Genomic DNA, 20,754 nt, shown 5'->3' with positions numbered 1-20,754 from the left:
ATTCTTAAAAACAAAAAATTCAAGTAGCTGCAGTGCATCCAAAATACTGCTATCAGAGTTCTGACAGACAATGCATCATATTACACCAGGCAGCGCCATCCAGAATCGGTCACTGACAGGTGACTGAAGAAGTTCAGTAAGAGCCTTCGGTGTCTACAAAAGACTGCAACAAGAGTTCTGAGGAGGCTTAAAAGATTATATTTCTCCAATTTCAGCTTCTCTTCATCAGCTCCCTGTTAAATCCATAATAACTACATCTCATATTAGAGCTCTGATTGTTCCATATGTTCCCAACAGAGGATATTTCACCAAGACATTGCTCTTCCTGGCCAATCTAACAGCTCAATGGCAGGCAAACTTTTTAGTTATCAGGCTCTTCTACTGTGAAACCAGTTCTCTGTTTTTGTCTGTGAGGCACCCTATCTGTCATGATCTCGGCACTAGTGCTGGTCTGATTATCATCTGACACACCTGTTCAGTTCCGCCCCGCCTCTCATCAACCCTGACCTGATCCACCTGCACCACTGACTATAAAACCAGCTCTCAAACCAGTCACTAGTGCCAGATTATTACGAGCCACCGATGAGTCTAATCCAGCGTTTTCTGTATGCTGCCTGCCTGCCTGCCTGTTATCTGACCAGTTTCTGCCTCCTGATTGTCAGAGCCTACCATTCCCCTGTCGGACCTGATGATCCGTGCTACCTGGATCCCTGGCCCTACGGATTCTGATTTGGACTGTCTCTGGATTTCTGATCACCTGGCTCCGACTCACGACTGACTCTCGGACTACGGACTCTGGTTTATCCCCTCGATCATCCTGCCTGCCTCTGTCATCATGGCTCTGACCCATTGCCTGTCTCCTGACCAATAAACTGTCTTAAAACACTACCTGTTTGTTTGACTGGCTGAATTCTGGGTCCTCTTGTTCTGTTCGTTACACTATCTGCTTTTAAAACAAGGTTTAACACTTTGGTTTTGGATAGAGCTTGCAGTTAGAGTAGCCTAGGTTATACTGAGCTATCCCTGTAATTGTGCTGCTATAGTCTAAGGCTGCATAAATACATTGTGACCACTTTTCCTCACTTTTCTACTTTCTGCTACTTCTCTCCAATTATTGATCTTCTGCAGTTATTGCTGACATTAACTAAATATTTTATCTCTGTTGTTTTTTTGTTTTTTTTTTCCTTTTCACTTTTCAAGTTAGACCTGGTTTAGGATAATGTTTAGCTGACACCAACCTGAAGGGGGCAGCTACTGATGCCAACATCTTCATATTTTCTCTCTATATATGATCCACTTGGCCTTGTTTTTCCAGATTTAAGCTGTGTCTGTCCTCAACAAGTCCATCGAATGACCCACTGCTGTGATTTACTCTATTTGCTATCCCAGAGATTTCACTACTGGCTTAGAGTTTATGTTAAACTGTTATTCTAGATAAAGCTACTAAAGGAACCATTCTTACCCTTTACCATTCACTTCTTTCTAAAAATAGAAAGTACTCCTGGACCAGTACTTTGTTTTTTGTAAGTTTTCTCTAGCTTCTAAAAACCTCCAGTCAGTCACGGTAGATGACACGGACTCAGGTTCAACTGGAGGTTCTTCTTGTTAGAGGGGGATTTTCCTTTCCATAGTCACCAGATAAATATTCAGTACAAGGCATGGTTGCAAAGTTAATGACTTAATACAGCCAACACTTCACTGTTGGCATTTGATGGTTCGGAAGGAAAAATTACTGCATAGTCATTGACTACAACAAACTCTCCCTAAATCCTGAGGTGTGCAGAAACTGTTGGGTCCTTAATGCTACGACTAAAAATATTGTTTATTGCAACTTTCCCATTAAGGTGAAGGGTTATTTATTAAATAATTGTTTTCATGTCTTTGCATTCGTATGTATGAACATTAGCATTTTCACAGTATATGAAGATGGGGTTTTCTTTTCTATTTTCATGTTTTTATTTTTTACATGATTTTCTTTGGTCTATTCCTTTGTTATCGTGTAAACCAGATATGAATTGCCTTGTATGTTTATAAATGATTCTATGAAAACAGTGATCCCTTGGATTTCTTGACTAGCAATAAGAGGGCACCTTGTTAAGCAAAACAGATGAGGATACAGCATTCCTTTGAATTGTTTTAAAACTTGGTAAAATATCATTACCACAACTACCTGTTGATTTGGTGGTTCCCTAGTTTACTTGTTTTTTTCTTTTCTTTGCATATACATCTCTGTATACCATTTCATGTCTTGCTCATGTTTTTTTTTTTTTTTACTTGCCAAACCACCTGTCCCTGGTGCACTAATAAATATAACAAAATTTATTCGGAAATCTTTTGTTGTACTTTGCAGGGTACCTTTTTCATCAGCTTCATTCATTTTTAGAGAACAACCTCACGTGTTCAGTGGGTGCAGTATGCATATATCAGTCAGAAGCTTTCTTGCTGTCATCATAGTCATGATTGTCATATTATTTTGGGGTTTTTCATTATTTATTTGTACCATACTGCTCACTGGGTTGAAGAATTAGACATCAAAAAATTTATTCTGCAATTCTGGCTTGTTTGTTTGACGTTAGGGTTACGGATCACTTTGGAGTAAAGAGGCAGAGCATTTTAAGTTAAGTCAAAATAACAAACTTAAGTATTTGAGCCAATAAGCTCATGCCTTTTAGTTTTGTTTAAATCAGAAATACTTAATTTATTCCAAAAGCAAAATAAAATTGTTGATAACTAACTGTATTGAGTTTCCTAAATGGTACAAGGACTCTACCTGTAACTGTGTCCTTTGGTTAAACAAGATGGGGCTTTTTCACAACAGGCCCTACAGTCTATTGTAAAGAAGAAAAAATAATCTTGAGAAAGCACATCATGCCCACATCATATGTATGGGATGAAGCGGACTACGGTGAAGGAGCTGTGATGCTGTGGGCCTTTCTTTCTTCCAATGATCCCCATAATCTTTTCAATTCTCAAGGCATCATGACCCCGTTGAATTTTATTGATTTTTAATTAAATCTGTCAGACTTTGCCAGTAAACTGAAAACAGTTCATTAAACAGTTCATTACTGTGTATTGCAGCAGGATAATGTTGCAAAACATTGTGTGGAGGACACTGTAGCTTTAAAATGTACATCACAGCTCATCCTCATCACAACTCTTTCTAATCCTCCTACCTTCATACTGGAATTTTATTCTCTACCGATTGCAAAAAGAAGACATAGTACTTTGGGTGAAACAGAATGAAGATTAAGAGGGCCGGAGTTTGATCAAGCTCACCCTACTATAATATTTGGATAGTTTTTATTCTATCCTGTCCTTTGTTGCACTCGCTACCATGACTGGCTCCTGAAATTCACTGCACACTAAGGCTAGCACCAATTTAAAGTGGTATGAGCGCCATCAGCCATGCAGATAAGTCCTGCTTCCTTTACCTTAATTAGAGCTCCCAGGGGAGTGGGTCTAAGCTTCGAAAGCCTTGGTCCCACATACCACGGAGAAGCCTTTCATTAAGGCCGGCAACACCAGGAGGAAAACTGACATCGGCACAGTAGCTCAGGGATTTCGTGGAGGAAAATTTCGAAATTGTCATTATGGGGGAAATATTCATGGGAGTTTTTGATCATGCAGGCAGTTACACACAGCAGGCAGAAATGTGCCGTTTGATTGCAGGAGAAGAAACTACTATTTCAGTAAGAAAAATTAGAGGGACTGGTTCTTGAGATACAGAATGGTCTTGAATTGCATATACAAATTGCATGGGCTATAATGTTATTAATGTATTCACTTTTTGTTAATTGACACATTTAATTTATTTGATTAAGTTTCTTACATATAGCAGAAAACAATCAAGTACATAAACAGGAAAATTTATTAACTACTGATTGAATGTTAATGGGACAATTTCTGAAGAAAAATTAATTAAGATTAATAGGCTTCATCAATGTTTACATTTATTTTAACTCATACTATAGTCCAAAGAATTTCTTTTTTTTTTCTTTCATTAAAAATTGCTTTTAAGGATGGTTCTAACAAAGTAATAATTCCTTTTAACAACATAGCTATAGCTATTTTTCTTTGAAATATTGTGTCTTTTTGGTGAGCTTCATGCACTTTACAAAACAAAGGTTTTGGGATTAAAGTCACATGCAATTTAACCATGTTCCAACTGGATTGTCTGACTACCCTGTCAGTTATCTAAACAGCATGAGAATGTGGTTGAAAAGTAAAAGCTGACTTCTACATAAGCAGATTGTTTAGACTGGTTAAAAGTTTTTTTGGGTTGATCAAATGGGCTATCCAAACCTGATTTACAACACCTTCGATTAGGACCAGGGATGACCTTTGAACATTTCCAATAAAAGTAAAGAAAATAAGATAAAACTGAAAATTTTTACACATATTTCTTTACATTTTTGTGAAATGTAGAGCAACATGAGTTAAAATCCAAAGAGATGTCTTGTCACAGGCTAAGCTGCCTGCTTATTTCATTTATCACTAGTGTGCTGAATGATAGCCAGGTGTCACACCATAACCTCTTGGTTTTATCTCTGATTGTAGCAAATTTTCTTTAGCCAAAGGTCAGTCCTAAGGCCCAAGACAGTACCATGCCCTCCAGCTAAAGTGTGTTTGGTATAGACTCAGACGGTAGCTGCTGTAGGAAAGATTAACAGGTTGGTGTTTGAAACTTGCTGACTTAGTTACAGCAAGTGTAACTAAGTCAGACACAAAAGACCCAACTTGGACCCAACAAGGTAGTGTTGTTTTAGAATAGCAATAAGAGAAAACAAAACATTTATATAAAATAAAATTACCAATCCACAAAGCTGAGAATTTTAGGACCAAATAGGAAGAGCTTAGAGAGGAGTGGATTCCCTAGAATAGACACCAGGTAGTTTTCACTCTAGCCGTGGAAGACAAACAGGTCCAGTTTGCTGTATGCTGTTGGTCTCCAGTTCACTGCTACCTAGTTTCCTGGAACCCCTTGGGTCCTTCTCTTTGTAAAGTCTCCCTAACGCTGCCTCTGGGTCACACCACGGTCCTTTCATTCACTTACCTCCATCTTCCAACAATCCGTCACACTACCACTACATCCTTTTTTTCTCCTGGGAAATGCAGCAGCAGGATCCACACTGGACTAAAAGCATAAAGATGTGATACTATCCAAATGCGGTGATATGTCTGAGTGACTAAAACTGACCAGTGTATATCGATCGGTGCGGGTGAAAACAAGAAGACTGACTGGCATACACAGGCAGACTGAATGAAACTGAGAAGGCTGATGCTATGTTCAATTTGTGCTTGTTAGTTGGAATTTCCAACCTCCGAGTCGGAAATTTCAGCTGGAACGACCCTTAAAGTCCAAGTTACGAGTAGAAAAGTGGGTGCAAGCGGATCATACTCGACTTTCATGATGGCTGCTTCTTGTAGTCGCTGCAAGAAGCAGTCAACTAAAACTTTGTTCTATGACTGTTTTTAGCAGTTCTCTATTTTAGTCAGTGGTACGCGGGCTATATTTCAAAGTTCAATGTTCACAAGACGTTTCAGTGCTGCTTACATGCAAAAAGCACAGCATAGATGGTATTATTGTCATTGTTTTAACATCAGTGGCCATAGTAGCTAAACGAGCACTGAATAATTTCCACCTATTGTTGTTTAATGTTTCATGTTCAGTTGAACAGTTCAGCACGGCTTAAAAAAAGACAAAAGTTTTGCAACAAAATTTGACTTTAAAACCCATTCTGAGACTGTTGGCTGTTTTTATACATTTAATAATGACTTTTCTGCAAGTGTCATATTTTTTCCTATTGCCCGGCAATAGGGAAACTGGAACGCAAAAAGGCGGAGATGATGTAATCTGAAGGAGGAAATACACCGGATGTGTTGTGGCATGTAAGCGCAGCAAAGCAGCATACGTGCGCCCAGGCTTAGGTTAGCTCTTCATTTTAATATAATTGAACTTTATTGATCTCACAATGGAGAAATTCACTTCTGCATCTTAACCCATCCCCTTGGGGAGCAGTGGGCTGCCACTGTGCGGCGCCCGGGGAGCAATCAGGGGTTAAGGGTCTTGCTCAGGGACCCAGAGTGCCGGCACTGAGGATCGAACCGGGTACTTGCATCCTTCTCTGAGTGCAAGCGCGCTGCTCTAAATGTAGAAATGTTAGGGCTGGGCAACGATTAAAATATTTAATCGCGATTAATCGCCCTGATTAATCGCGATTAATCGCGATTAATCGCATTGTATTTACAAACTCCAAGAATGAATTCAAAAGTAGTGTAAAGAGCACTTTTATTTTAATGTTCTGCTGCCATATGAACAAAAGTGTTGTAACATTTGTAGCACTTATTTTATACTGGATATTTTCAACCCATCTATTGAATTTAGTGCACTAGTTGATCTTTTCTTCATAAGAGAACAGCAAGCACTGCAGCCAAAATATGGCCTTTTTTGACCTGCTGTATATTAGCCAATCCCTAAGCTATGTATCATGAAACTGTTAACCTTTTGGGTTTTGTGGTTTTTATTTTATTATTACAATTAAATAATAATAATAATAATAATAATAATGTTATGTTCAGTGTTTTTTCGCTAATCCACCTCTTATATATTTCAATCCTTATGTAATTTTGTCTGTGTTGTGTGCACCTGCCTGTTGCTTTAATCCTATAAATTTCCCCGTCGTGGGATAAAAAAAGGATTAGCTAATGTTATCTTATCTTAAATAACACTTTTTAATATATGTACTGGGTTCTTTCATGGTCTTAATTACATGTTATGTGTGGGCTCCAGTAACATCCATCCATCCATCCATCCACTGATCTACCTGGATGTTCCCTGGAGGACTAAAACGCCTCAGTCAGATACGTCTGTGGGTCTGTCGGGGCAGTGAGAGAAGTTTTGTCTCCTCTCTCCGTTTCTGGGGCTCGACGTTTTCATGTTTTTTCACGTGCTTAGATAAATTTGTTGTGTTTCCACTGAAATGAACCGGCTTTTTACAAAACATACAGTTTGATTTCATTTACGGTATTAAAATAAAGCCAAACGGTGCTACTTCCTCTGTTCATGTTTTTTCGCTGCTGCGGTCTCTCTCAGCTGTTTGTGTATTAAGTTTGTGTGAGAGCTGAGCGGGCGGGCCAGGCTGAGCCTGCGTGCTGATTGGCTGGCGCCGCTGAGCCATGTACAAGAGGGGAGGGGGAGCGGGAGAGTGCTTCCGTGACAGCGCGCTGCAGTCAGCGCGTGCTGACTGACACTGACTGAAAGCATGTGAGCAACATGCGTTAATGCGCGATAAAATAAATATCGCCGTTAATAGTCTAATGAATTAACGCGAAATTAACGCGTTAACTTGCCCAGCCCTAAGAAATGTATTAACAAGGAAAAACATCTGTTTTATATATACTGTCCCAAACGTCTACACAGTACACAAGATATGGTATAAAAGTACATTTAATATGTAATTAAAATTTAAACCGACAAGATTAAAGTAAGATATTTACTGTAAAATCAACTAAAATCATTCTCATATGTCACCCAGGATGGAAGTAACATTTCCTATAAACAATAAGTCCTTATTATCAACACTGTCAGTCATGTTTTTCTCCTTTCAAACCTAGAGGTGCGGTCTGGAACTACTTCTGTTCAGAGTGCAGCCCGTGTTTACTTCCTGGTTTCTGAGCCAATCATGTGAAAGTTCCCAAGGTTCGCAAAACAGAACGCAGCATTTGATATTCTATTTTGGCAAAAAAGCAACAGCCTGCTAACATGGAAGCCAGTAAGAGAAGCAGACAAGAAATGGAACAGAATACGACAATATTACTATCTATCTATCTATCTATCTATCTATCTATCTATCTATCTATCTATCTATCTATCTATCTATCTATCTATCTATCTATCTATCTATCTATCTATCTATCTATCTATCTATCTATCTATCTATCTATCTATCTAGTAGAAGAAAAAAATCAGTCAGGCTTTTACAGCTGCATGACCATTGGGTAAAAGGTGGGTCTCCATGAATCGCGTTGTGTATGTGTTGTTCCGATTTTAACCTCTAGGTGTCATTATTACTTATTGTTTCTTTAAAGAGCCAGTGTGTAATATTTACTCCCATCTAGTGGTGCACTAAAGAAAAGACAAACAACTTTGCTGTTAAGCACATAAGAACTACTACAGAAGCAGAGGAGTGTCATAAATGTGACAATGTCAACAGTATGTCATCCGTGTATCTGGTACCAAACTACTGCTAATAGCTATGGTCACCGTGTGAAATGGTTTTTGGTGACCTGCAGACTCAGAGATCATCCGATGAAGTGAGAAGGAGAGGGAGACGAAGACAAACAAACTAGCCGTCTTTGCCAAGAGGACAGAGTAGTTGCTGGACTACACTACCCTGTTTCTAACATAACGGCAAAAAAACTTAATTGTTATCTTGAATTAATTTACCTGCTGTCCAGCAGAAAGCCTGTAACTTCCGCATCCGTACCGAAGCCCCGCTCCCTCGTGTATTGTCTCCACTCCACCCGGTAAGAGCTACGGCGATGTAGACTCTCATTTTCTCACGGTTTTTACTTTCTTTTTCTTTTCTTGGTCATTTTCTCGTCTTCGCTTGTTTTATACTCCTCCTCCACAGACAGCACCTCTTCATATAAAGGTCAAATACACAAGGCTAACAAGTTTGCCCCTTTCGGGTACTATAATCAAAGATGGCGACGCAACATGGCGTCTTCCATCGGGTGCATCGCCACAGATGTATTTATAAGCAACTCGGTCTAAGCTGTGAGAACGCTTTCATTTTTGATGCAATTGTTATTAGACTGGCAAAATACGTATTTACGAGAACAATACTTGAGTTTTGCTAGTAAAAAGCCAAATTGTTTACACACTTTATTATTTCTATCATGTTTGAGCTGATTCTCGCAGCGTTTTTCTCCAGCCATTCTAATAGTTACCTTTCACAATGAATCAGTTCATCACGTTCAAAATGCAAACTTGATTTAAATAATTTGACTTAATTCAAGCCAAAAATCCAAATAAATACAGATAACCATATTTTTGTCTCATTTTGTTTTAATGTTGCAACAACAATTTTTTGTTGTTGCTAATTGAAAAGCAGTTTTGTTTCATAAAACTGGGGTTAAAATGTCTTACTGCTCATTTTAACAGTTAATTCGCTGCTCCTGAGCGCGCACGTTTAAATCAACTAATGAAAGTTTAGGAAGAGCGGCCTTTGCATGTTACAGTTTAAAACTTGAGTCTATTTGTTGCCTCCCTTTCCTCTCCCACCCCTTTTAAGCTGGGGAGGCGCAGCGGTGTAGCCCGGGGCGCACCGAGGGAGTCCGGTCTGGCTGAGAACGGACGCGTCGGGAACCTCCCCGGAGGGGCCCCATGTAATTCGATGCACGCTGTTAAAGCTTAGAGTATATTGTCTTCCCTTTTCGCTTATGAAGCCTCCACCCACCGGCCCACCCTACATTTAGCGGATCATGTGACTCGGGGTAAGTCATTTGCAAGTACAACAGTTCTCTGTGCGCTCCCATTCATTTCCTGAGAACTGCCCGAGCCGAGCAGCTGAGAGGCAGAAGGGAAGGGGAGGGAGCCACTCACACACACTCACACATATACACACACACACACGCTCACACTCCGCACATTCACGCAGAGTGAGAGGAGCGAAGAGGAAAGGGAGAGGAGACGAGACAGAGAGGACTGTGGAAAGGGAAGCAGTCTCCTAGTCTCCACGGTCCTGCAGCTTTTGACAAGGTCTGTGCGTTTTTCTCGTCATCTGCTCCAGAGCTTGTCTCTCTGGATGTGTCTGTTTCATTCGTCACGTTGTTTGTGCTTTGTGCTTGTGTGCGCTCAACGCAACCTCATTCAGCTGTCATTGCTCTGTCAAAGCGGATGACATCTCGGATCACCTATGGCATTGTGTTTGGTGTCCGTCTGTGCTTGGGTCGTGGGGGGAACAAGAGGACCCCCCCCTCCCTGAGTGATGGTCACTGGGAACTGAAACCTCTATTGTCAGTGCGTGTTGGTGGGCTGTCATGGGCAGAGGAAACAAAAAAGTGATTACACTCCAGAGTGAACAAGAGCAGCCGGACTTTTAACAGTGCTGCTGCTGGTGCTGTTGGTGCCGCTGGTGGTTCAGATTTCCTGCCTCTCTCCTGCCTTGAGTCCGGATCGGCTCAACAGAGTTCAAACGCTGTACAGTAACACTGACTCAGTTTCTTGATGGGAGTGGAAAAAGTTTACCGTTATTCTTCGCGTAGTCTTAGAGTTGTTTACGCCTGATCGTGTCATTTCTGTGGATGTGCGAGAGACGGGGCTTGTTTGCCTGAACTCTAACCAACCCAAATGTTAGCAACGGGTTAAACATTAGGAGGCTCGGGTAGCGGAGGAAGGACACTGGTAAGTGTGTGTGTGGGGTTTGAGGGGGGTGGAGGGGTGGTAGTGTTGCAGAGGTGGTGTCTTGGATGTCATCGGCGGCACTCTCACTTCCAGGGTAATAGTCATTGGTATTGATGGGGGGCTGTCACCGCGGCAGAGAACCGGCGGGCAGGGGAGAGTGGCCGGGGGCTGGCCCTTAGCTGTTATTTTCAATTACAGGGGTCCAGGGCAGAGCTGACAGCAAAGGCATTTGTACATCCAGAGAGGGAGGAGGGAGAGGAGGAGGAGGTGGAGAAGAGTGTGGGTTGTGTGTGTGTGTGTGTCTGTGTGAAGGGGGTGGGTGGGCAGAAGAGAGTGGGTGGGTAGGAGAGAGGAAGGTTGGAGGGGGCCGAGACTCTGGCCCCTGCTCCTGGGCTTGATGTGGAAACTAGGCTCTGACCTCTGTGACTTTACCCACGCGATGCGGAGAGAGGCCCCGACTTGTCTTTATCTGCGTGTCAGCTGTCAGGTGTTTGCGTTCCACTGTTCCTGCATTCATAGAAAGTCAATTGCTCAAGGCGCTGTGCATATCTGTGTGCCTTTTTCGGTGAGGCTAAAATCTCTCATCTGCTGGTATCGTAAACCTATAAATGTTCCCGTTCGACTCGAGAGTCTGAGTAAATTCTCCCTGTACGCTTTGTAAGTGATATATCTATCCCTCTATCTCCGCAGCGGGGGAGTGTGTGTGCGCGCAGGAGTGGATCGGACCCCCCGTTGCTCTTGGATGTTCAGGGAGGGAGATTAGCGCCCATTTAAAGTCTCACTTGAACCCATTCACAAACAGGCCTCCTTCTTGTGCATGAATAAACACGCGGATAATATCACAAGTGTGGCTCAGACGGAGCGGAGAAGAAGATGCACGGTGAAGTTCCTGAAATAATGCGTTGCTCAAATATGTAAGGGTTGGCGGTCACATCAGTAAGTGTCTGATTCTGTCTGTTTATCATGGAGTGGCGATAAGAATATCTAAGGGAATTATGAAAATGTCAGCTATTAATGTAATTCGTTGCAAATTAGTGCAACATTGATAATTTTTTGTTGTCAAAGGACGGTCATTATGTGGAGATGTCCTGATGTGGCTTTTACTGGTCAATGCTGAGCATGGGTTGGCGTAAGATTGTCATGGTATTATAACATTGACATCTCGGTTTCATAGTATGGTGGTACTTGTACGACATGGTCTAAATATTATTGCCGACAAATTTGTAAAACTCAGCAAGAGTGATGGGTGGAATTTCTTCACTGTATACAGCATGGATGCCTGTGTTTTTAAGGGGTAGAAGTATTTTCAGTCAACCAGATTTGTCTTTTTTTGAGAAAACTGTGGACGCCCTCTGTCAGCAAGCTGACCGGCAGTGCGCAGTGACAGGTGGTGGATGAACGCTGTGAATACAGCTTTTGAAAGCTCCCACATTTCAGTACTTTCCCTGATAATCTACTTAGAAGGGACTTTGGACAGTAGGAACGATGTTGTGAAGCTAACAATTTGGCACTGGAAATGGGCCCCTGTTTAGTTAACAAGGACTTCTGGTTCTCTTTAAGGACTGACATGCCAATTTCAATTTTCTTTTTTTTTTCAATCTCTTCTGGACTTCAATAACACACAGCCGGTCTCCTTTGTGTAAACCTTGTTTTAATTGAGTAATTACATATAGAAGAACACAACATATAATAAATGCCCTGCAGATTCCTTGAAAGAGGTCGTAGTTTTGAATAGAATTAATCAGGAAGTAGTGAGATTTTCCTGGTTTATGCATCAAAAGGATATATTCCTAATATTTTCTTGATTTTCATAAAACTCAGAAGCGCATCGGTTTCAAAGATTGCCGTGTTAAATTATGAATTTAATAACCAAAGAGGTGGAGGTTTCCAGATGTTCTTATCAAAGTGAAGTCTGTTTCACAAAGCCTTGTCCAGTTGTTGTGTACATGGGACTTCATCTGGTGGATCAACTGTAAGCTAGTTTCATGATGAGCCCAGTCTATGAATGTGAGTGTGTTAAATGCTTGTAGTGCTCGACACCCTGCATTTATGTTGCAGACCCCTTTCTCGAACTAAAAATGGAAGTAGCAGCCATTAGTTGCCATGTTACGTTAACATATTTATCGTCAAGGTAGCCGAGCGCAAGCATTGGAGAAGCTTCCGTCACTTTTATATTGTCTTTGAGGCCACATTTGAGGTACTTGTTAGCAGACAACCAAGATATAAGCGATATGTAAGCAGAGATACTGGAAATTGCTATTCTTGAATGTTTTGTTCTGGCAGTCACAGCTTCCACACCAGCTACCATTGTTGTTACTATGGCCTGATAGTGCTTTGCTATGGCGTGTTTACTGGGGGTAAAAAGATTCTGCACAGCGGGCTACTGATCAGGGCAGCACAAGCTGAAAATCGCTCAGTTCATCTCTGTGCATGGCCGCTGTAAGAATCCAGCGGCTGGCTAACAAACAACGCAAGAGCTACCGCCTGTTTCAGTGCTTTCTACAAACAATAGGCAATACTTCATCCGATCATCTACCGGTTCAAAATCTTAAAATTCTTTGGTCAAACACTCCAGATAAAAGAAGACTTTGTTTTAAAAACAAAGTCTGAGATGGAGGAAAACTTTATTCGGTTTTCAAAAAAGACAAATAAGGGAGAATATGAAATACTTTTCGTGGTATTAGGACCACTGTAAAATTCCATTAAAAAACTGGAGCATATGCATTCGGGAAACTTGGACAAAATTATTCTAAATTGGGTACAGATTATTTAAAACACAGTTTGTAATTTGTTAACCATTTGCTCAGTTTGTGAAAACAAATCGTCTCCCAGTGTTGGGCGTCATCTAATATGAGGGAGATTTATTTTTTTCATTCAGAGTGTTGTAGCATGTAATAAACAAGAACTCAACCACCAATCAGTGCCGGTGAAGTAAAAATCGGCTGATTAAACGGTGTGTCAGTACAATAAAGTTTTCAGTAGAGTCCTCCAGTTTATTCAAAGGCTATTTTCATTCTGAGGTGACAAAGCTGGGCAATCTTCAAGGCTGAGAACGCCACTTGCATGTCTGTTATGGTAAAGACATAAAACGGTTAGCTAGGCCCGCCACAATTATCAGTAAATCAATTAATCACGCGATAAATTTTAATCGCACGATTAATTAAAATAAGCGCGATGATTTGGGTATGCGTGCTTGCTTATTCCCCCCTTGTGTTTCCGTCTCCTCTCTCTCTGAGGCCAGATAACAAAAAGGTTTCAGTATGGTGCACCGGTGTCTGCTCACCCCTCCCTTCTTGTTTCCTCAGTGTAGGAGGGGTTAAATCTTGACAGGGTTTCCCACAGAAAATAGGTAGTAGTAGTCTGGTGGGTTGCAGGATGCGCATGCGCAACAGGGCACTGCAACTCGAAGGAGGGGTGCAGCCCTTAACCGGGTACCGTAGTGTGCGTCAAGCTAATAACAGCTAGCGCGTTAGGTTAGTTGACAGGGAGGTTTTTCTTCCAGACGAGAACTTTACTGACCCTTTTATGTTGCTCTCAAACATTGAGGCTTTTAAAATAAACAAACAACGCTTAGCCTAGCGGGGGGCGAGTGAAGCCTGGTGGCCAGCCAGGCTTATAATAAGGTGGAGGAAACCCAGCCTCATGAGGAAGAGCCAGAGAAACATTAGTTTGAAAAGACATTCAACTGGCAAATGCCATTATCATATTAGTTGAGAGAAGTTTCCAAATGACAACAATATGATTTATCGCAATGCTTATGATTATTGTTTCTTAGAAACAAACAACAAAAACAGCCCAGAACTGTTTCAACTGAGCTTGCGTGTCAATCTCCATGGTCCAATTCAGTAACGAATTTGCAACTGAAAAGGTAGACAAATCACAATGTTAGAAACTGCAAGTCATTAACAGAAACTGTGTAAAATAACTTTTCATCTGAAACTCTCACCCGTTACTTTCATGATGTGAGTTTTTTTCAGCATATCAGTTTCAAAATGTGGCCAAATCTAATGGTTGACCACACAGTTGCTTGTTGCTGTCGTTTTCATAACAGTAGCTTCCATTAAATCTGTTCACCTTACGCTAATTTAAGGATCTGTTTGCTGATCTAGGATCTGCTGCTCCAGAAGAAGCCTACATACTTTGTGAAGTTTGAATCAATGTACAGATTCAACTAGTATAACTGCTTGCAGAGATAATCTGAAATGACCGTGTGCCCCTGTGAACGGCGCCTTGATACTGGAAACCACGATCAGCAATACGACGATATGAGTAATTTGGAACCAGAGAGGGTAAATATAAAGGAAGACACTGAAGAAGAACCAGGTCAGATTAAAGTCTTGGTTCTCCGGATGAATCATATAAGGGGGGTAGGTCTTGATCACAGAGCCAAACTGGTGTGAACAGGTACAGCATAAGGAAATGTTTATTAACATCATCATTTTCAGTTTGGATTCTTTGATAGCAGGTTTGAGCATCCTGTCTGCCGTGTCTCCGGCTGAGCAGCAGCTGGTCCAAAGTTAGCAGTAACATTAATACACTCAATTAATTTGAAAGATTGCTGTATTTTATGGTGCTTGAAACCATTGCTGCTTAATGAATTGTGTAGAGTCTTATAAACATTTATGCATTAGGGAAACAATATATATATAGCGTTTAACACTTTTAAATTAATACAACACTTTTATTGAAATCTTATTAATATGTAGAACTCATTTTAGGAGCTCTGCATGCAGTTTACTGATGTTTGGCTTAACAAATTGGTCAAGCTAGTCTTTTTTTTATGCATATGGCAATGCAGACTTTATATTATCCTCTAAACACACTTTTTTAATAGGTTTCAGTTTATGGACCTGTGTGGAAAAAAATACACTTATTACAATGAGTTCCATTGCTTTTCCCCCACAGCTTCATCTCGCTAGCTGCTGCTGGCTTTATCACCACACTGTCCAAGGACACATGATAGAGATCTGTACAGGTGTGTGTCTGTGTGTGCCTGTGTGTGTGTGTGTGTGTGTGTGTGTGTGTGTGTGTGTGTGTGTGTGTGTGTGTGTGTGTGTGCGTGTGTGGTAATGTCAGTTATGAAAGCCAATCACTAACAGATAGACTTTATCGGTCCATCAACACTGCTCTTCCTTGGACTTTTAATTACTGGGTCAGATTCCTTAACTGAAGGCATCCTCTATTGGTCACAGAGCACAACACATAAATGCAGCTCTTGCTGACAGACTGAATCTTCCAAGGAAAATACTATGGTTTGTTCATGCCAACAGCTTGTAGGGACCAATTCATATTCATGGGGATTAAATTCCCCGAATTACCCCTTAATCAGCTGAGTTAACTACTGACATATTGAGTGACTGCACATTGATCCAAGGGGCGTTATGGAGCGTATCTGCATCGACTGCAGATAGACTGCAGTGTACTACAGTATATGGCTGGGTCCGTGTCTAACTATAGGACAAGACTGAAGAAGAAAGAAAGTGGAGTAAAATAAAAGAGGAGGGATACTCCCAGCAACTGTTGTCCCTGAATATAAAGCTGGTCTTTAATTTTCAGAAGGAAAATTTAACCGTCTATATAAAAATGGAGAGGATGTTTTCCATTTTATCTAGTTGCATATGGAATTATAATCCATTTAAGTCTGCTTATTTGGAATTTCCACAGGGTACTGTAAGATTTAACAATATTTGTGCCCTGCAAATTGAAGTCCCTGAGCTGTTATTTCATCACGTCAGAAAAAGACAAAGTGTTCCCTCTCTTGGCATTTTCTCTTGTGGATACAACCTTTGACCCGGCTCTCCAGTCCACGTTTGTTTACCAAATTGAGTTAAGGCTGTCCACAGAGTTCTGGGGCGTGTGTTTTTTAAGGGACGGCGAGATAGAGGAAAAAGTGCAGAGAGTGTTGCGAAACAACAAATGGTGTCAAACAGTAGTAAAAATTGTGAAACAAACATGCAAAAGAACGAACAGCTGACAAATTCTATACGTGTCTGTCTGTCTATCTGTCTATCTATCTAAAATCTGAAATCTGAAAACATTGATACAGTCATTCTTTTCCATTAACGACACCCTCTCCAGGGTTGCACACTCAGATGTAACAGGAAGTGACTCACTTTGCAGAGATCTTGCCCCCAGACTCTGATTTAAAGTTGCTTGACATGTTTTCTCGGCTAGGATATGAAGGTATGCCAGCGGAAGGGCTTTCTATCTGTGGCGACGTTTCCTCCCTCTACCCAGAGGGGAGTTTTACTTTTACCAAATATGGTTGAATGACGGACGGAAGCAGAAAAGACAGAAAGCCAAAGAAGAAAGTCGTGGAAGGCCATTGAACCTCAGTGCTTCCAGACTGTTTTGGATCATTTTACTGAAAGAGCCCCCCCCCCAACAAAACCTTCGGGGAGCTTCCTCTCTCTAACCTAGGTGCAGATGGCTTTTGCAGACCTGCGTAAGGATGCAGCACAGTTTGTCTTTAGACTTAGGTTACAGCCGGTCAGCTCTTTGGAGAGGAAATTATTTACGAAGGATTTTCACCAGCCCTTTGACTTAAGCGGAGGCAAACGTAGGTACGGGCTATGAGCAATGTTGCCCATCTCGTACCCTTTTTTTCAACCCGGTATCAACATGCCACAGTGCTGGCTTGAAAAGAGAGAAAATAATAATCGAAGTGAAGGCGTGAGCGGATGAGTAACGGAGGTAAACGTAGCTGCTGCTGGCTTTCATGGAGTGGCTTTTGGAGCTCTGGCGCGGGTCAAACTGAAGGGAAAAACTTGCTGAGCAAAAAATAACTGCACACGCTCAATGTAATAAGTGTCAGTGTGTTGGAATGTTTTGGTTGGGTCGTTATTGTCCATTTCCATGTGTAGCTTGTTGGATCGGATTCTGGTTGTGTCAGCACAACGTAAGGTTAGGTAGGATGTGATGCTGAATCTAGAGGAGTCTGTGAGGCTGTTGGACTCCGAAATGTTCACGTTTGCCACTGTTTATATCATAAGGCATACCAAGTGAAAGGAAAAAAAAACTGAGAAAGGGAACGGGGGGAAATAGAAGTGTTTGAGTCGATATCATTTCTCCGTGAGTTGTTCACAAGGAATACTGTAGATGAGTCAGGGTATTGGTGCCTGCTCACGCATGCATTGTACAGCTGATGTAGAACATCTAGGTCGATCTTTGAGAGTTCTTTTGGATGCACATGTGCCGTGATGCATGCGGACGACAAGGTATTGTGAGTTCTATATAAACACACTACGTATGTTGGGGGAAGGGGCATCGCAGTCAGGCGTAGATGGTGGAGCACAAGAGAGCACACATACAGGATCAGAGGCTGGGGGGGGAGGCTGAAACCTGCTCTAAGAATGCCCCAGTAGGGTAAGAGAACTGCCCTGATGCTGAAGGTGGGGGTGGTCTGTGGGGAGGCTTCAAAAAGATGAAGCTACGTTTGCATCACAACATGTTCTCTAAATAGCAGGTATATCCTTAACTCGCGCTGTCAATATTTAATACTGCTCTGATTTTGATGTGTTTTTTTTCACTAGGGTTCATATTTTTTAAGCAGTATTTATACATTATATAGAATTCTTTCTACAATGCTGCTGTGTCAGTTCAAGACTATTAAGAACTGCACTGCAGTCACCTCGGTTGGGGACCTGTGATCTGAGAGTAAATAAAAGACTCGTACTGAGTCACTGAGTGCATTTTTTATCGATCCACTGCCACTAACCTTTTTCTCTCTGTCTCTTGTGCACAGCTTACCTCAATGGTCTGAAAACATCATTATAAAGATGCAAAGAGTAATAGAGTGTCCCTGTGAAAAGTGGTGCAACTAAGTACCCAACAAAGATTACTTTTATAGGACGGTAGAAGGGGTTTAACCTTATATTCAATTAACGACACCAGACAGTATTTCAGCATTATGTATGGGAAAACTATAAGATTTTTTTTTTTTTGTTTTTTTTTTTGGTTCTCACAAACAAAATAAAAGAGTTGTTTTAAAGAGCCTGAGTAATTGAATATGTCTCGTTAAGGTTTGATCTGCCTAACAATTTTAGATTTTGAACCAGTGATGATTAAACGCGATCCAGGCACATAAAAAACGATTAAATAGTCATTTAGTTTGGCACTGGCCGGAAGCTTTGAAGGAGATGCTAACATTAGCATTGTCAGTGGCTAACAGTCAGCCAGTTGCTGTATTTTCATAGATGCACTGAGAAATGGACTAGCAACTGAAGTTGGAATAATTTTAGCTTTCCAGTCAGTCGAAAACTTTCGAATTTGATCGTATTCTGATCAGTGAACGCATTATACAATAAACTCTGTCAGGTCATGTTATTCCTGAAGGAAGACACAAAGTTAGCTACTTTAAAGGAGCATAGCGCAAGTTCCAGAGTTTTTGCAGAAGTGTGCCCCCTCTGGCAACTACCTGAAATGACACCAGTGTTGTGCACGTGCAAGAGAGGACCATATCTGCCGCTGCGACTGCACAGGTCTTCTGTTTAGAGGCGTAATGTCCTCTGAAGTAAGAAAGTTATATATATTTTGAAGTTAGCCTGTGTTGTCTTGCTAGTTTGTCAATGGTGGCAGAAACCCAACAAAGTAGCCAGGTGCACGCCCAGAGAATACAACCCAAATCACTCTCTGGTGAACTGAGTAATGGAGCCTTTAGAGGCAACTGCGGTAAATAGAGGAAAACTCATTTTACATGTTGGGCAATCGTAAGAGCATGCATGGGAAAGAAAAAAATAATAATATTTAGCCTTTAAACTTGCGCAATGCTACTTTAAGAATCAGTGGGGTGTTTAACTTAGAGTCAACAGGAAGGGTGTAAGAACCTATTTAAGTAGAAAACATATCTCATGACATGTTGAGGCATGTCTGCTAATCATTCAGGCTGCAAGAGAGCCGGAAAGAGAGAGGGCTAGACTTTTTCAGCCAATATCAGGAAGGCTTGATGAAGTCCAAAATTTTGCTCTTTCATGGTTTTGAGCTTTCAACCTCTTTCTGTCATAGAGCACCCTGAATTTAGAAATGCTAGCAGCATCTTTTTTTTTTATCTCATATAAATGTCTTGTATCTAAATTTTTAGGGAATACACATGGAGACTTCTTGTTTTGGTAATCTTAGCCATATTGGACCAATCAAGGTTAGCCACTTCTGCACCAATCACAGTCAGCATGGATGTCACACACAGCAACACCCAACCACTTTTTCAAATATAAGGTGAGACGACATGAAAATAACACTTTGAAAGCCATAAAGCCGAGTTTGGAAATGAAATAACTTAAGAAGTACTTCCTTTCCTACTTTAAAAACATATTTGTCTCAGACATCGATATGATATGTCAAGCTGAAAGCACTCGCATTTATAACAGGGGTCCATAACAACAACCTACACGTGCTTGCAGAGACAGTGCCATATGCTGACAGTGTGATAATAACATTTGCAAGACAGACCTCAGTTTGAGAAATGTCAATGACGTTTTATCATCGTGAGATCTGGTGGCAAAAGATCTAGACTTTCGGACATGGTGTATATGTCTCTGCCTCCTCTTCCTGCCTTACGAGTGAGGTTTCTGTGTCGAAGGCTTTTTTAGACACATTGCCACTTACTCTAGTATCTATTTAGTAATAAAAGATCATTGTGTGTGTCCTGTGTTTCTCAGAGGTCACCAAACTATTTTAAAGCAAGACGACCTTTCAGCAAATCGCCTCTCTATGAGGTGTTTAGCTTCGTCCGATTGTGGTTCTCTCCGGCTGTAACCGTGCTAAACATTAAACTCATTCTTTCTCTTGCTTACATCAAAATTGTTGCCAATTGACCATAGACTGTCTGGAATGGTGTCGCAAATCGCTTTGACTCGGAAGCCGAGGCTCGCTCGAGCAGAGCCACCTCACTTTAGAGCTGTCACAGTCACAGCTTGTTTAGCCGCTTCTCTGCTGCATTTGAGGCACATGATGCAAGAGGATGTCAGACTCTTCTGTTTACCTCTCTCTGGAGCGCTGTGGAGGAGTGTGCATGCGTGTGCACTTGCGCCCCGGTTTGCGTGTGCACTGTAGGTGTGTGTGTGGGTGGCTTTTCGTTTTGAATGAGCATCCATATTCTTCTGAGCCGCGATACATGCGATACATGCTAGAGTGGATGCTTGAGTCTGTCTCCGACTCTAAGACAAGTATGGTTCACCGTGGGTGCAGGAAGAGGTCACAAGGTTTTTATTTGTGTTTGCGTGCGTGCGTGTGTGTGTGTGTGTGTGTGTGTGTGTGTGTGTTCGCCAGATTGTAGAACAGAACAGCAGCGCAGGAAGTCAGCTTTGTAAGAAATGCGTTTGACACACAGACGGAGACAGACAAACCAG

The 20,754-nt window shown here is 41.4% G+C and overlaps 1 protein-coding gene across 3 annotated transcripts in view; it reads left to right on the top strand.

Annotated features, from left to right (window-relative positions):
• Positions 1–9,360: 9,360 nt before the first annotated feature.
• The window catches only part of klf12b (Kruppel-like factor 12b), a 60,692-nt gene continuing 49,298 nt past the window's right edge, over positions 9,361–20,754 (top strand). Inside the window, exon 1 of one of the 3 annotated variants that reach the window (XM_021317376.2) lies at positions 9,361–9,498. The gene's annotated coding sequence lies outside the window, so the exon portion shown is untranslated. Of the gene's footprint in view, positions 9,499–9,524; positions 9,764–20,754 lie in introns of those variants that run through there. The other 2 variants (XM_036139070.1, XM_012864310.3) reach the window with 2 other exon arrangements.

Source organism: Fundulus heteroclitus, chromosome 7 (assembly GCF_011125445.2).
Source record: "Fundulus heteroclitus isolate FHET01 chromosome 7, MU-UCD_Fhet_4.1, whole genome shotgun sequence".
Classification (NCBI taxonomy): Eukaryota; Metazoa; Chordata; class Actinopteri; order Cyprinodontiformes; family Fundulidae; genus Fundulus; species Fundulus heteroclitus.
Note: the sequence above shows the minus strand (reverse complement) of the source record. Positions and strands in the feature narration are given on the sequence as shown.